The sequence below is a fragment of the Ambystoma mexicanum genome, chromosome 11 (genome assembly GCF_040938575.1).
Source record: "Ambystoma mexicanum isolate Mex_15411 chromosome 11, UKY_AmexF1_1, whole genome shotgun sequence".
Taxonomy (NCBI): Eukaryota; Metazoa; Chordata; class Amphibia; order Caudata; family Ambystomatidae; genus Ambystoma; species Ambystoma mexicanum.
The window spans coordinates 1,037,326,842-1,037,343,704 of record NC_090934.1 but is presented as its reverse complement, the minus strand read 5'-3'; positions in this window follow the sequence as shown (position 1 = coordinate 1,037,343,704).

The following is a 16,863-nucleotide window of genomic DNA, read 5'->3' as shown; positions in this document are numbered from 1 at the left end:
GCAAAGCCAGGATGTCCTTCCATCAGAGTATTGTGATGACGGGAAATAACCAGATCTTGCAATTCCTTTTCTGGCAAAAATAAACGTCCTTGGAAGTAAGGTAAGCCATCGTTGATTGAAAAGGCAGATCCCCTTTTGATCCAATCCTGCAAGGCTGAAGAGTCCAGGAATAGTTTTACTCGTGCTTGAATGTCTTCAAGGGTTTGTAAAGTGGTTATCCCCAAGATTGTTTGTTCTGGAATTATCGGCACAGGTTCTGAGTTTGTGTCAATTTCTCCCATTCCGATTCGAGATAACGCGTCCGCTTTGCCATTCTTACAGCCGGGACGGTAGGTGATTACAAAATCGAACTCAGCAAAGAACAAAGCCCATCGGAGCTGTCGTGAAGACTGAGCCTTGGCAGTTTTTAAATATTGTAAATTTCGGTGATCAGTGATCACGGTGATGGTATGCCTGGCGCCAAGAAGATAATGCCGCCAAGCCTTAAAGGCGGACTTAATGGCTAATAATTCCTTATCAGTGATTGCATAATTTATCCCCGGCGGCGAGAACTTTCTGGACCAAAATGCTACGGGGTGCAGTTGGTTGGTTTCGGGGTCTCTCTGAGACAGGACAGCTCCCATGGCCAAGCTGGATGCGTCGGTTTCGACTATATATGGGAGATCAGGACGCGGGTGTTTCAAAAAAGGTGCGGATGTAAATTTAGCTTTTAATTCCTGAAAGGCCTGTTCAGCTTCCTCGGTCCATTCAAAACGTTTATTCTTCCGCAAGAGTGCAGTGATGGGTTGCACCACCCGTGAAAATTCCGGGATAAACCTACGATAAAAATTGGCAAAACCAAGCATGCTTTGGACACCTTTCACCGAACTAGGTGATGGCCATTTGAGGATGGCATCCACTTTCCGTGAGTCCATTCGGACCCCTTTAGGTGTCAGGATGAATCCAAGAAACTCAACCTCGGTGGAATGGAAAATGCATTTTTCCAGCTTTGCAAACAGTTTGTGCTGGCGCAATTTCTCAAGGACGGCCCTGACATGTTTTCTGTGATCAGATTCCGAAGAGGAGTACACCAGAATGTCATCGATATACACGACAACACAGACATCGATGAGTTCCCGAAGGACATCATTCATGATGAATTGAAAGGCAGCAGGCACGTTGCACAACCCGAAAGGCATCACCTGGTATACGAATAGTCCATATTTTGTACGGAAGGCCGTTTTCCATTTGTCGCCTTCTTTCACTCATACCAGATGATAAGCCCCCGGAGATCTAACTTGGTGTATATGCAAACGTCTTTCACCTGGTCAAGGAGTTCAGGGATCAAAGGCAGAGGGTAACGATTTTTAACAGTTATCTGGTTCAATGCGCGGTAATCGATACAAGTTCTAAGGTCGCCTTCTTTTTTTGGCACGAAGAACAAAGCCGAGGATGCCGGAGACTTTGACGGGCGAATGAAACCATTGGCTAGGTATTGGTCTAAATACTGTCTCAAATGCAGATTCTCGGGCTCAGTAAGGGCATAAATCCTGCTACAAGGGGGTTGTGCACCGGGCACCAGATCGATTTGGCAATCGTACGATCTGTGAGGAGGTAACGTGTTGGCCTGTTCCTTTTGGAAGACGTCCTGAAATTCTTGGTATTCCGGAGGTAGTTGCATGGAGACAGAGGTTACTGATGCTAGACTGATCTTCAGATTTTCTGGGTAGCAGGTTCGTGCACACTCCGGAAAGGTTATTCTCTTCGCTCGCCAATCAATTCGAGGATTATGTGTCTCTAACCAAGGGATTCCGAGAATAACCTGAAACTGTGGAGCCTTGATTACATCAAACACACGTGCCTCCCGATGGCCGTCCGGACCTACAAGTGCCACTCAGCTGTGGAATGTGTTACCGGTCCCGAGGCAATTTCGGTTCCATCAACTGTGGTGATGACATCTTTGCTGGTTTTAAGATGCAGGGGAAGGTTAATCCTGGAGACCAATTCACGATCCACGTAGTTTCCTATAGCCCCACTATCGATGTATGCCTTTATTGCATGCAACCGCTTAGGCTTTTCCGGATCTACGAGGACCATTGGCACAGTGAAATGCGAGGTCTGAGAGTTCGTTTTCAAGCTCGGCAAGCGGACCCCTACGCTTGTCGGGCGGGGTCGTTTCCCGATACAGAGGTTTCATGGATTTTTTCAGCGGCTCCTACCACCATCCTGGGCGGCCTTGGCGGGCAATCTCGTAGAAAGTGTCCAGAGGATCCACAATAAAGACATAAGTGCATCTGCCGTCTTCTTTCATGTTCCTTTTGCGTTAAAGGTCCTTTAACTCCTCCGATTTGCATTGGCTCAGAGGCTTCAGCCCCCTTGAGGTTAGCGTGGGTCTTGACTAACACCCGGGTCTCAAACTTGGACCGATCAGCTTTTCTGTTTTGCAGTCTGTGATCCAATTGGACCACTAAGTCTATATATTCTGAGCATTCTTGGGGCGGATTTACAACTTGGGCCAGGACATCTTTAAGTTCTCCGCGTAGACCTCGATAAAATAACGTGATTCTTTTATCCTCTGGCCACCCATTTTCCACAATTAGTCTATTAAAGGTTGCAATGTAGGAAAGGAGGTCTTGATTGCCCTGTCGCAGTGATAGAAGTTCGTCATCTAGAGCCTGCCCCTGGGAGTGACGAGCAAATAACCTTTCCATACTTGCTTGAAATCCTTGAAAATCACGAAGAATCGGGTCATCTTGAGTTACCAGTGGAACTGACCAATCGGCAGCACTGCCGCTGAGATATGACAATACAAAGGCTACCTTGGTCTGGTCATTAGGGAAGGCCCCAGGTTTGCACAGGAAATGCAAACGACACTGATTCATGAATACGGCAAATCGTTTGGGGTCCCCAGCAAAGCGTTCGGGTGGGGCCAGCGGCATGTTTCCAGGTAGATTAATCTGCACCGGGTTACTGGAAAGCACAGAAGCGGGGTTCCCTCCGGAACCGGGTAAAGGGGTTTGTCCAGCTTGACCTTGTAAAAGCTGTCTAGCCAGGTCATCAGCTCTTTCCTTTGTTACAATCACTTCCCTCCTGAGAGCATTAGTCTCTTGACGAGTGGCGTGTACTTCGGCCCGTAATTCCCCCAGTAGTTGGGCCAACTGGTCAGTCTCTGAAGTTTCCATAGCGCCTGGGTGGTTAGTTCATTAATCCCCAAATGTGTCTCCTGCAACAGAGGAATTTCAGGTGATAAAATGGTGTGAATTTTGAATGTGAAAAAATGTGTGCTTTTAAAATGAGAAAATGGTCTGTTTTTTACCTGTGTAGCCTGTCTTCATTTACATGTCCATAGGTTGCAGTGGCAACACATAGCTTGAAACAATTGCATCATAGCAATGCACCAAACCCATGCAGTGGTGCTGTGCTCTGTCCTCCCAAAATACGCCAATTAATCTTACAGTTTGCTCTATTAACAACACAACTTCAGTAGAATGTTTCTGTTTCTGATTCCGTGCCTGTTGAAGAGAGGACATCAACAAGATGCATGCAGGATGTCACTGCCTCAATTTTGTTTTTATCTAATTTCCAGGAGAATTTCCCATGCAGTCTTCTCCTTCCAATAGTCATGACTTTAGTTTTTGTTTAATTTAGTTTTAAATTATTCTGTTGGATTATTTTGGGAGGAAATTATAACAATTCGACAGTGCCTGGTCCAATCAGCCGTATAAAAAGTAAACAAAAGAGGGGCCATCATGCACCGCTGTTTGAACCCATCCTTCGTGGGGATGTGTTCACTCAGGCTCCTCTGCATGTCCAGTCATATCCTTACAGCAGTGTTGTCATAAAACGTTTACAAAGTTGAGGAGGGTGGGATTAATATCCCATTTGCGCAGCTTCTTCCAATGCCTCTGCCTGGATACTCTATCGAAAGCATTAGAGTAATTTATAAATGCATAATATAATGGAGATTTAATTTCAACTGAGTTCTGTATAAGCTGCTGAGCAACCCAGACATTATGAGTGGTACCCATATTTTTCTTGAATCCGATTTGTTGTTTGAAAAGAAGCTGCTTTTCAGTTACCCACATCCATAGCTCTTCCAGCATAAAATTACACTTTTATTTTACCAGGGGTGTCCAGCATAGCTAAAAGTGTATAGTTTGCAGGATCGTCCCTGACACCCTTCTTATATTTTGGGATAAGGATGGATTTACTGCAGGAGTCCGGAATCTTACCGTTTTTTATGGTTTTCTGATATAGGCCATAATGGATACCATATCACAGCTCAGGATCTTTTTTCATCACCATCTGGGCTTGGCACTTGGGATAGGTTTAATGGACTTATCTTAACCACAATCTCTTCCTCCGTCATCTCACATCCCAAACTCTGAGCTGGTGTCCCTGTAGGAGTAAAGGGTGTTTCTGTACCAATAGGCATACCATTTAGCTTCCCAATATGAGAACACCACTCTACCTGGCGTATTGGGTTCATTTCTTGCTTATCATACCTATTTAAAAGAAGTCTCAGCATATGCCACAATACTTTACTATCATGTTTTGGCATGAATGTATACAGGGATATCTATCTGTCATTATGAGAGGATTGTTTATGTATCCTAACCCAAATCTTGTACTTGGTACAGTATGTCGCAATCTTGCCTTGCCCCATATTTGCTGCACCCGACCCTGTCTTAATCAGCCTTATGATAGCCCCCACACTGCGTCGTAAAATCCCTTTTTCCCCTGCAATAATATGGTAATAGTTCTTACTTTCAGCAGAATGCACTTTCTCCAAATTCAGTTTAAGCACACCATACTGCCTAGTTAGCTGCAAGAGTGCATAGACCACAACATTACTTTCACTTACCTCCAGTGCCTCCCTTAAATTCTGCTGTTTAAGTTATTAATTCTTTGCTCTGACAATACGATTCGATTTCCATTCATATTTGCCCAATAACAACTGTCTAATGTGTCAAGGTCTATGTTGTCAGTATTGGATATCCAACTTTTTAAAATGCTGTGGTCACTGTGTTTACTATCTACCATATGCAGGGACTCCATATCGCACTCTCTACCACACTTGACATACACATAGTCTACTCTACTATAAAGTTTTTGGTTTCGGCTAAAATGACCGCACCTAAAGTTCCAACCTTACAAAAAGTCTGAAAATGCATACCACCAAAAATTCGAACACCAAAAGTTTGAACCTTTTGTGGTATGCATTTTAGGGAGGAAAAAAAAACAAAGACTGTGGGGTGTCCCCCGCAACACCCCGCTCACCATACTATACAGTATAGTTAGCGGGGGTTGCGGGGGATACCCCTGCACCTGCCTAAGAAAAACAAAAAAAAGCTTCAGGGGCTGTGGCGATGTCCCCCGCAAAACCCTGCCCTCATACTATAGCTTTATAGACCTGCCGCGAGGGCCGTACCGGGCCTTATGGGGCCCTGAAGACCGAGTTAACGTGGTAAGAGGGACCCATAACGCCCGGTACGGCCTTGCTGCAGGTCTATAGAGCTATTAGAACACCCTAATTGTTCAATTAAAGTTGAATAAATGAGGCATGTTTCATTGAAATACAAAGAATTGCAATATATGGTGGTGGAAGGTGCTAGGGTGTGAGGACTATCATAATAAACAGAAATCAGGTGTAGGTATGCCTGCCCCCTGCTCTAATTAAGTTTCCTTTAGGTGTGCCCCCCACTGCACAAATGTTACAAATTACTCAACACAAACATGCCCTGCAAGCTACATCTGCACACATCACATTAACAGGCAATTTACTTACCTTTCTGTGCCCTTCATCTCCATTGGCATGTCCCTGCTCCACTGAACGCCCAGAAGTGTGCGCAAACTTCTTCAAACAAACAAACTTCTTCATAGGTTCTACCTAACCTGCAGTACAGCTTATGTCAGACGCATTTTTATATATGTGCAACGCTATGAAAGCGTTTCCTTTCCTTTCATTTCCCAGTTCTTTTCACTGTACATGCCTACGTGCACACGTTGGTTTTCCAAAGTGCATTTCGGAACAGAAAGTTAACTCTTTCCGTTCCGGAATACACATGCAACCCGAACTACGGGCTGTAATCAATCTGGGGGCTATACCAGTGCGTATAGCCCGCAGATTGACCAATCACCATCACAGAACACTCGCTAGGGTGTTCTAATATACAGTAGAGTTAGCAGGGTATGCAGGGGACACCCTTGCAGCTCACCGACCAAAGGTTTAAAAAAGAAAAAAGAAAAGAAAAGGACCCTGCAGCGCCGGTTCCCGATCACGGAAGTGAAAGGGAACCAGCGTTGCAGGGACACAGCGCGTCAGAAAGAAAGGTAAGTAGGGGGGTGGGGGTGTGTTGGGTGTTTGAGTGGGGGTGTGTTGGGGGTGTGGGTGGGGGTGTGTGTTTGTATGGATGTGGTGTTTTTATATGGATGTCCGCATGGGAAATGTACGAACATTTTTGTATTGCGTACATTTCCCATGCAGAAGACCTTTGGCATGCAGTGATTTCTGCCGCGGGAAAATCACGTAGATCCAAGTTTTCCAATAGCCCAGGTGTAGGATGGGCTATTCTCAGAACTCACCGGTTCATTCAAATACTCAAGTCCAAAGGATTGACAAAAAAAGAGGAGTGCCATTTTAAACCTTGTTTGATTTGCGGTCACCCACTCTCCATAAATAGTTCTTCTTCTATCACGATTGTTGCTTTTTCACAATAGGCGTTAAAGTTTCCACATATCATCAGGTCACTATCAGGGTCCGAAACCCATTCCCATTCCATGATTATCTTGGCCATCAACTCTATAATTGTGTCTGTGCAAGACCCACCATTGAGGCTCCTACATATGAATTATTAATATGTGGGGCAATTCCTTATCTATTGTGAGTATAGTTAGTGGGGATCATGAGAGCCCATGTCAAACTCGTTCATGTTTATGGCAGGTTTAATTCCGATGACCAGACGACCATATGGTCTGCTGCAGATTCTTTTTCTGCTAGTCTGTGTATGATCTTATATCCATTAAGGCTAAACTTAGAGACAGGCCATGTTTCTGGTAGTGTGAAGACATCTTTAATTCTCAAGATTCCAGTACTGGGCCCGCAGTCCGTGATTTGTTTACTTCCTTGTGTATTTCAGCTAATCATGGACAGTGAGGCAGGCTCCCTTTTTCTGATGATGAGGATGATGATGATATAGGCTTTACTCTGAACTTGTGCCATCAAAACATATTACATTTAAATTCAAAATTACACATGAAATCAAATAAAACGTATAAAAGCCATGACTTAATTCAATAATCCCAAACTGAGAATACACAAATAATATATAAATAGCATACAAACAGTTATACAAGATTTTTCCCCCTAAAACGGATCAGACTCAACCTTCTCAGCCATTCCCTGTGCAAATATTTGGCTACGAAATATGGAAGGTTAAGGTCGTCGCTTTTGCTGCAGAAGTCAATTGCAGCTGTAGCCCTTCGAATGCCTTTCAGTCTAAAGATCGGCTTCAGGTGCTTGGCTCTAAGATCATTATAACGGTGACAAACAGTACAAAATGTAGAGCAGACTCACATGGTGCCCCACAGATCAAACATTCACTGCTATTATGATTGCCCCAGTTTCTCTTGAAAGATCATACTCTTAGGGTCCACGCTCTAAGATAATCAAGAGACCGTGCATAGTTTGGAGAAATGACATCTAAATAGTGTTTATCACCTAAACATTCCTTGACCTGCAAATACTGTTGGCCATTTGAGAGTCGTGCACAGGTTGCCTCCATTGGTCTTCTGCATTGCTGTCTGCAAGCCATTTTAATCACACTCTTTGGGTCAGATTCCATGCCAGATGGTTGATACCAATATGAGACAAGACCCCATATTTTAGACCAGAATTTTATATGTTTCAGCTGTGGGGTTGATCAGATGCCTTTCAGGGCTAAGAAATAAGTCAATATTTCTTTGAACATGTGTAGCCCGGGCACATCCATAGGCTGATGCAGAAAACGAGCAGTTTCCATAGTATCGAATGCTTGATGGGACATAAATCGCATTCTTGGTGCAATATGGCATTAGGCACACATTAGGCTGCAAAAAGAAGGATGTTAGACATTTGTTGCACCACTCCCGTATCCTTATGCCCCCACTATATTTGCTCAAAGTCGTGGTGGCCTTCGATACTTGTTCACACCAGGAACGGTGTTCAGCAAAACACAGGGCCAAGTAGTTAAAAGCAATGACCTGCTCCAGTATGACACCTCCTACCTAGCTCTATTGTAAGACTGACATGTTTAGCTGTTTAACATCTAAAGACAGGGGTTTGGGTTTTGCTTTTATTGATTTGCAGACGAAGGTCACTGAATTTCTTCACCATTATAGCCATAGTGTGCTTTATGCCCACTGGGGTGGTCGAAGACATCACTGCTTCATCTGCAAAGAACCCATCCTTGGTGGCTCCCTTTTTCTTCGTTGCCCCAGGCTTGTGATATGGGTTATCCAGGCCCAACTCCCCTCTGCCTTTGGATCATGAGGGATATGCACCATATTATGCTCCTAATATGGGGTCTGTCTACTGATTGTTTTCCCTCCCTGCACCTTATCAGGTGTGTGGCATTCTGGTGATACCTCAAACAGAGACCCTATTTTCATTTCAAAACCCCATTTTCAAGACGCTTATATAGCACGTGTCATGATAAAATCAACTGTCTATTTGTTACTGGTATGCAGACAAGCCCAATTCATCTCAAGAAGTGTATCTGGGAGGACCGCACAATCAATTTCAGCAGTAGTAACCATCCTTAATCGAGGTAGTATACATAGTACTCTTAATACATCAACCCTGTTAAAAAATGTGGCTTTTACTAGTAGCGAACAAGTCAACAATTGTGTTTTTTGTATCCAAACCTTGTTCCTCTTTGGTCCTTGATAACTCGTTGCTCGCTGGGAGAAGAGGGCCTAAATCATTACACACACCAGCCACGCCATGTGCATTGCTTAAGTTTCCTCTATTTGTACCAGTGGTGTCCAGGGAAACATGTGATAAGTTATTGGTCTCCCCCTGCCTAGAGACCTCAAACTCATCATCAAGCTCATCATCCGTTAACTCCTCATGATGAATTTCTTTACTGTCTTAATGGGGCGCTCGGCCCAATCATCCAGCATGCCCCTTCTATTTGTTTGTTTTACTTTATATTTATTTGTAGGCTTTTTCCTCTCTTTTCCCCATTTGTATCCACAAATATATCATTCTCTTTTGTAGATACGCATTACGTTTGGTTGATAATCGCATGTTCTGTGCTTGGGGTCTTTTTTCTAGTTTTATCCTTTTTTTCAAGTATAAACCACCTGCTTTGTCCTTTGCCTTATGTGCTTCCTTCTTTGGCGGCCATTAGTCACCCTCTGTGGTTTCTGTTCTGGGGTGCTATCACCATCATTCCAGTCCTCCTCAGGGGTTTTGTTTCAGAAATTATAATAAGTTCTTCATTAATCGCTGCTAAGTCTGAGTCCCCCTCAGCTTCTTGTAAAGTAGGATTTACTTTCATCTCCTTTAACATGATTGAAAAATGTGAGTTGGCAGCAGTCATTGCCATGACTGTTAAAGTGGCTTAGCCTGCCCTTTGTTATTTTAATATGTCGATGCACAGTATCAGAGATTTTAAAATAGCATTATATTGGTTCAAGAACCTCATTATTCAGCGATTTATTATTTAACTAGTGTACACAGGCCAAAGTGCAGGTTTTGATTAACACAGTAGGACCACTTTATATCCTAAGTCAACAGCTCCCTCTAGCGGTGACAACAGGCCAAGCTATACAAATTGGATCACTGTATATCCTAAGGCAAGAGCTCCCTCTAGCAGAGCATTCTGTGCATTTGGGCAGCCTCTACTGCGCATGGCGGCATCGGACAAACATACATCTGTCCTTTTATATTATGTAGATGACAACGTGTTTCTGGTAGTGCTAGCACGTGCTATATTACACTTTGTTGGTATCAACCCAACCAAATTAGGTGAACCTGCGAGACTTTCATCAATATGAGTCTTCGTCAACTGCGTCACTCCTATTAGGTAATTTTGCGGACGTCTTTAGGGAATCCTCTTGTAAGCTGCACATTAAATTTAACAGTGAGTTCTCAACAGTCAACGTGGTCTTCATCTGACCATTCTCCATATTACCATCGTAATGTGTTTGGCTGTCTTTATCTGTGCTGCCCTTCACCAAGTTATCCTGCACTTGCTCTGCCACTGGCGTGAAAAAGGCTGCAATTGTCCCTCCATAAGTAACGACACAACATAACATAACAAAATGTTAGTTCGATATTTGAAAAGAAGAAACACCTCTCACCTCTTAATTTCATGGCACATTTATTTATTATTATTTATCTGTTTCTCCTTTGCTCCGCACTTTCCACTTCTCCCCCCTTCCATGCACTTTTCCCCTCCCGCTCTCCCACGCACGTGAGTGTTCTCAATGTTACTGGTCCTAGTAAGATTATTGTTGTGTTCTCCCCTGTTCCCCTCCCTTGCCTGGTTGCGCTCTGAAACACTTGTGTACAAGCGCGATAGAAATACAATATAAATTCAATTCAATTCAATTCACACTACAAGATGCAAGTGCAATGAAATGGGAGCTAGCAGGCCTAAAGTCCTTCTGCTGTGCTGGAAGGGGCCTATGAGTTGGGCGCTCATTGATATTACAGAGAGAAATAACAGACACAGATGAAAAATATATCTGTTTATAGACAGTACATATGCCAGCCCCGGGGTAGTTGAAATATTTATGATGTTACTTTTTCAATCTGCAAGAGTTGCAGTATTTCAGGCTGTCCAAGCTTTTCCCCCAGGGATCGAGACTCTAGAAAGACACACATATAAAAAAAAGCACACAAAAAAAAGGCGTGAAATCGTTTTTCAAACCTAGCTGCGGAGCGGCGTTCCCATTACATGTACCAAAGATGCGTTACATATCGAGTTGGGGAAGAAAACACAGACATACTGCAGAGCAAACAGGCCCTGCAGATAATCGACTCGTGTTTTCTCTAAACCGTGCCCTCATGACGACGGTTGGGAAGAGAACAATATCGATTCACACCTGGTCTCCACACTTCACTTGTTTTCTGTTACGAATTTAAAAGGCCAATGACCCCGTTCAGGCGGGCTTCCTTGGCGTGAGAAGTAACCCTGTTGATATATTTTAACATAGGTTTGATGTAAGCTGAGAGCCTTCACAAACCTCCATGTGCGTCATTCTTTGAAGGAGGGGCATAGCAGAAGGTAAATGCTGGGATTAACCTCCCCAATGTCTTTAATATTCCTTTAACCTTATTTCTTCATTCTGAAATCTTATGTGTACTGAAGGCAGACAGTTCAAAACCATTCATGAAATCCCAGCGTGCGCGAGCTTCGAAGTTGTGTTCCTGCAATTGGAATTATGTGTTTGGGACTCACCTTTAGTTGTGCTAAAAAAGACGAAGGAGGTGCACAAAGGACATTCTAAACATGCATCTTGCATGCACAAAAGAGCCTCACAACTCAATGGGAAGCAAAACCTGGATATTGCGCGGCAGCCGGGAGGAATGCGCAATGCACACAAGGAGTGTCATGTTTCTCCAAAATGTAATTTAATGGTGGGAACCTAGTACATTTGCACTCAGGAGCAGTAAGGCCCCTGCCAGCACACTTTCCTCATTTCCACAGCAGAGTGTAAATGTGCAGGTTCAAAAGGCGACGTGCGGATGTGTACGATGCCATTTACCCCGCACTTTTACACTCTGCTGTGACAAGTGAGTGTGCAAAATGGGTAAATACTACAATCATACACGCTGCCTGCCATCCTCGCATGGCATACAGCATGTACGATTATAATTAGACGCTGCCTGCCATGCCTGCATTTCGGGCATCATTTAATTGCAATTGTGCATGCATGCCTACCATGTGAGCATGACAGGCAGCGTCCACAATCGATCCCTATGGGGTCCTGTGGCTTTATTTATTTTGTATTGTATTGTTCATTTATAACACGCTTAATACCAGCGAGTGGTTTCTAAGTGTGGGGTCGGGATTTAATCCTGTTTGCTCCACGTTGTCTTGCTACCACGACTTAAACGTGTTGCCCCTGAGCTATCCTTTCTCCCCATGCTGGTGCATAAACCAGGGGGACTCCATACAGATCTCCATTATTTGCTCAGTATGAAAATGCATGCCTGTGCAAATGCTGGAGCATTTGTATGGAGGAGGGGAAGGAAGGTGATAGAAACGCATGTTGTGTTTTGCCGCTCATCTCCCCCATACACATGATTGAAAAAGTGGCATGACTTGAATGAAGGCCGCAAAAGCCTTACTCAAGCCTGCAACCCCTTTTGTTCACGTTACATAACTATGGAACATAAGCTCCAAGAAGTTCTGTATGTTTTTTGCAGTGCATTGCATGCAACTCAGAACAGTAGCAACATGAGACACTCCCCTGAACACATTTCTATTCATTTTTGAGGGATAGAAATATATTTGCCATAGTTTCACAGTTCAAATGATAGGTCCTTGAAGGGCCATTACAATGAATTGGCTCAAAGCACCAGCGTGGTTGCTGGGAGATATTCAATAGACAAGTCTTGCTCTCCACTCTAAAGTATTCATTGGGGCTGCACTGCATGATGTTTCTACTTCTGCCTGGTCCCCACAAACAGGCAAATCCCTTTTTCTGAATATGATAAATTGGATACTTTGAAGAGTCAGCTACCTAAACTGCTTTTTTCATAGGTGCCTGATTTCTTTTAAGAATTATTGCTCAATATCAAGGGGGTGAGGCTCTAGAAGAAGTAGGCTTGCTTAATCTCCACCGCCGGCTCTTGATCGCCCTTTAGTGAATTTAAGTAGTCCTTCAGTTAGACTCCTTTATTCTTGTTTGGTTGTTTGAGGCAGCCATACAGAGCCATGGAAGTATTGAGAGAGGTCTGAGGCGCTATGTTGAAGGTCCATCTCACCACATAGTCCTCTCAGTCACATTCACAGAATGTAAGGAGCCACCTCGGCTGTCATTCACAGTGATGTCATGCTCCCTGAAACATACAGCCAGTCGATCAGATGCTCTACTCCCTCACCAACAAAAAAAGACATTGTAAAATGCAGTTATCCGTATGGTCGGCTCCCTGCGGAGAATGAAAACAAAACCCAAGGTGCGATATTCAAAACCCAAGTCAATGGGGGTCATTCCGAGTTTGGAGGCAGCCATGCTGCTATTAGCACCATGGCTGCCTCCAAACTCGGGTCCGGGTCCGGGAAGTTGGAATGGGGACTTACCGGGACATTCCGCGGTAAGTCCCCATTTCGAAAAATATTCCCCATTCCCATTTGAGCCCCCATAGGGCTCAATGGGAAGGGGGAAGGAGCTAATAACGGGGTCGCAAATTGCAGGCCCATTATTAGCTCCATGGTCCCTTACCAGTGCCGATAACCCCCTACCGCCATACTCGGAATGACCCCTAATGTGATGTGATGCTTCTCTTAGGAAAGAATCTGGATGTCGCCCTGAACACAGCCATCAAGAACATGTGCTCCCATAGAATTCATTTGTTTAAAAAAATGTGCCACTCTGCACCCAGCCAGTGTACATTTCTGGAAAGGCAAGTGCCTCATGCAAGTCAGCGGCCAGGGTATTCAGTTCCCTCAAAATAAGTCTTCTGTGTGTGTGTGTACGTGTGGGGGTGTGTCACCCTTTCTGAAAATTGTCACTAATTAAAAAAGCACAATTCTAATGGTAGAATTCTAATGATCCTTCACTACACCAGCCACATCACTACAATGAACCAACCTCCTGTTGTTTTTAGACTTATCATGAATCAAAGAAGCATGCCCTTAATATAGACTGCTCTAGTCTATATTAAGGGCACTGCTCTAGTCAAGTGAAACTTGTTTGCTTGAGGCTCAACTAATGTTAAACCTGAGATTATTAAGTTGGTTCAGCTTTCCTGACAGATTTCTAAAAGGATGTGCTTTTTAAATCCTAAAAGAAGGACATGGATTTTGGAGTAGCCTTGATTGCAGTGCCCCACTAAACCTTTGAGATCATTAAGTGAAAGGAGCAACATGCAAAAAAAAAGAAAACATCCATCTGATTTCTGCATCTCAAGTCAAACTGAACATGAACATAACACATTTGTTGCACACTCTATAAAGTAAACCATTTTAGATGCTGCAGACAAGTTTTAATATTGTACTGGCACAGTGTGGCAGGAGTGTTTTACTGTGCTGCTGTGCTATGTTGACGAAGTTTGAGTATTATGCAGTCTTTTCTACAGTGGATGTGACTGCAAAGGAGGAAACCGTTACAAAACCCCTTCCCTCTCGCGGAGTTAGGCAGGAGTGTTTTACTATGTTCTATGGTGTCCGGAGGTGGGAAGGAGTCAACCAACAAGCTGCCGGATGAAGAGGCAAGTTGTTACCCGCGAAGCACGCAACTCGAATGGTAAATATCCCTGTGTAGCGAGTGTAGTTCACGAGCGCACTACAATTTCTCTGGAACTCAAACAGACACAACCACTATAAATAACTTGTAGTCCCGGGCTGGGGAGTCGGATTACGCCTTCATCCAAACTACGATGCCAAGCAAAGGCAGAGCCCCAATAAATAATTACAATTTGATGAAAAATCCCCCCCAAGCAAAAAAGCACAGGCAGCAACTAAAACATGGGCATGGGTGAAGGAAAACAAACCACTAGCTCCCCACGTAAAACATGAGAGGAACAGGGAGCGGGCACCATTGATGGGTACTTCCTGAAGGACTCTGTTAAGTAGCCAGAAGTGGCCTTATCGAACTCCAACATCGGTCTGCAAAACGAAGTGGGATTAAACACAAATGAGACCAACCTGCCCGACCCGTCCTTTTCTGTGATTGATAACTAAACTCACTACTTGCCTTATAGTACACCCTGAGAGACACTTTGACAGCAGGAAATGGTGAGGATAAAGAGGCAAACATTGAAGGTCTGAGTAAGGAACAAGACATTGTGGACTCAAATGAAAAAGAACCTCCCGCTACTGTCCCTAGCACAGAAGAAGGATCACAGAGGCTATCACTCGATTTATGCCCTTCACCAAATAAGGAATAAGATTCCCCCTGAGACACCCGAAACGGAAGAAGCAACTTATGCAGACAACCAGGAGCAGCTATCAGTATTACAATTTGCAATGAAAGTTCTCCTCCATATGAACGGTAAAATCCTGGAGGAAGTGGGACATGAGTTCAAGAACAGAATCACACCCCCGGATACTAACAGTGGTAAAGACCTGGATGACCTCATCTCAGTGATGGAACAAGATACCCTGCCGCCCCCTAGAAATAAGAATACGGAAGAGGGAGTCCGGCAAACTGAGGAGCCAGATAATGTAATTGACGAAACATCGATCATACACCTTACTAGGAAACAGTGCAGGCAGCAAAAGTGCAAAAAGCTACAAGAGGCAAGAAAAGATCCTACAAAAGAACAGCGGGCCCACAATTTGGAATTGCAAGTGAAGGAAAAGAAATGGAACGTCAACAAAAGACAAAGGCAAAAGGGAGCCCCCTTGGGAACTCTCACAAGTTGGCTTCTCACCGAACAAATCACAAATTATGCTGTTTAAAATGATTTTGATGACTCATGTATGTCATCTGTGGAAGACATCTCTATTCTGAGTGTGCAAGTTGTATCACAATTAAGAACAACAACTGGAGACAGGAATGGTCATTTACACATTTACCATAGGCCAACCAATCAGAAGCAACAACGATATGCCTATAGTGACGACAAAGGAGCTCAGTAAGGAGCCCATGATCATCATAAAATGTATTGATCAGATTGCCACAAAAACACGCACACATATAAACAGATTGAAATTCCTGAAACTGACAAGAAAGATCTTGCCATAAAGTATCTTGGACACATCTGACTTTGAGTTCTTCGAACCTAAAAATAACACGAGGGAGCAGTGCAGCAGAGAACACTGGACACTGCTCGAAACGGCAACTCTAATAAGGCAGTTTAAACCTAAATATCTGGAAATGGGCTATGAACTGGATGTCGAAACCATGCAAGCTGTTGCCCCGAAAAACTCTCCGGAGGAAAACCTAATGGAAAAGCAAAAAAAGGCTACTGATGTTAAGACCAAAAAGAACAGCTCCAACACCTTGCAAGAAAATATAATGAATGTACTAACTTGGTTAGTCCAAAACAGCACAATAATATCTGCAGAAGCAAATTGAAATTGGCCCCAGGGACATGGAACACTAGAGGGTTTACTCACACGCTATCTGACAATGGCTCACGAGTCTTACTGGAAAAGCATTACATTTTTTTACTGCAGGAATGCTGGTTGTTAACAGATTTCAGCATTGATGGATACCAAATATTCCAAAGTAAGGCAACAAAATAACAAAGAGGGCACCCATATGGGGGCTCATATTAGGAGTCAGGAACATATACCAAGCCTCAAGAATAAATCTGAACATTGTTCCCTACATGTACTAGCTGTTAGAATTGAACTCCCAAATGAGGGGACCCATATGACCGTTATCAATGTTTATGAACCTCCGGGCATGTTATATACATATGACATCACTGAGCTGGTTGAAGAAATTTTATGTGACTCTAAGATGCCCGATGGAAAGGGTAAGATCTTCGTGAGTGGGGATATAAATGCCTGTTCACATGCAATATGGCTTTGATTGAAACAGAATCTGTGTCCAGCAGGGCAGACACAGGAAATGAGAAATGTCACCTGATGAGGAAACTATGGGTCGATGCACTGGGGGACTGAGAATGTTATATGCTAAACGGCTGTGTAGTTGGTGACATGCCTGCTCAAGATACATGGAAAAATGGGCAAAAGACTGCTAGGCTTGACTACC